Below are 1367 nucleotides of genomic sequence, written 5' to 3'. Positions count from 1 at the left end.
CTTTCCTTGCTTTATAAAATAATTTGGTGTTTGATGTACGACGTCGTCACATTAATTCGCCGTTCGACCACAAGCAGACGGCATAGTAATATTCATATATTACTTAACATTTATATGAACTAAAAATATTAATTGTTGAATTTTGCGGGACATAAGAACTACCGTGTACTGTACTACTGTAGTATGACTAGTAAGTACAACACTATTTATATCTATATTTAATTGTATAAATATGTTATTATTCTGCGACCTGGATATACCGTCTCGTTTGTGCTAGCGTATTTTTTTGTGTGGCGCGCTCGGAACAAAAAATATGCCCCTACTTGGCCTACTTTGCCAGGGCAGCAAATTGTCCGTGGCAATAAATTTTAATTTTGAGACTAAAAGTAAAATATGTAAGCCCCAAAAGAATAGACAATCAAACTTACGTATGCATCGACTCTTCGGGTAATATATAGCTGCAAGGCCATATCTTGAGTGCAGACGCCATATCGAGGAACTTCTTTATTCATCTAATTCCGAACTGAAAAAATCGAGATTTTTTTATAAAAATTACTTGAATAGAATGAAATATGTGAGTGAATGTTTGTTGTTGCCTTACACATTTCTCTTTTGTTCAATGAAATTATTAGAATTGTGAATCGTCTCCGATGAGTGACGACGATCGGCTTTTGCCATAGATGATAGATATTATAATACAATATGTTGTTATCAGTTTTATAGTTTTTGAATTCTTTGGATGATACATTTTTTATTTCAGATTCCGAAACAGAATATTATTCGGAGTGTTTAAATCTATACAATTCTGAACACGGAACTCTGCGTATTATAGGCCGTTTAGATACACTACTGTTGCGAGATTTATAATTATCCCTATGTACTTTTTCCTCATGTTTCGACCTAAAACAATAGGTCTACCCTACTGTGGGGTTATGACAAGATTATTTATTAGGGACAAACCAACCTTTAAATTTTTTACACCACGAACCAAAAAATACATAATAGATAGATATACAGGCAGTAAATAAACATCCATATACCTACGGTACAACAAGGTGACAACTAACTAGGTAGTTAACTTTTCTTCCAATTTTAGCTGCAGTTGATAAATTTTATTTGGATTAAATATGATACTTATATATACAATATATTGATTAACATTGGTAAACACATTATATTGTTATTAACATAATAATATAATTTCCATATTTCCTTCATTTTTTTTTATTTTTCGTGCGGCTTTTGAAAACTATTGTGAATTTTGTACGGTCTTTTGACAACCCAAAGTATCAAATTTATTCACTTTCCTGCCAGAAAAAATGTTGTAAAAATAAATCGAATATTTTTACTGCTCCAAATGGTGATAA

The sequence above is a fragment of the Myzus persicae genome, unplaced genomic scaffold (assembly GCF_001856785.1).
Source record: "Myzus persicae strain clone G006 unplaced genomic scaffold, MPER_G0061.0, whole genome shotgun sequence".
Classification (NCBI taxonomy): Eukaryota; Metazoa; Arthropoda; class Insecta; order Hemiptera; family Aphididae; genus Myzus; species Myzus persicae.
Note: the sequence above shows the minus strand (reverse complement) of the source record.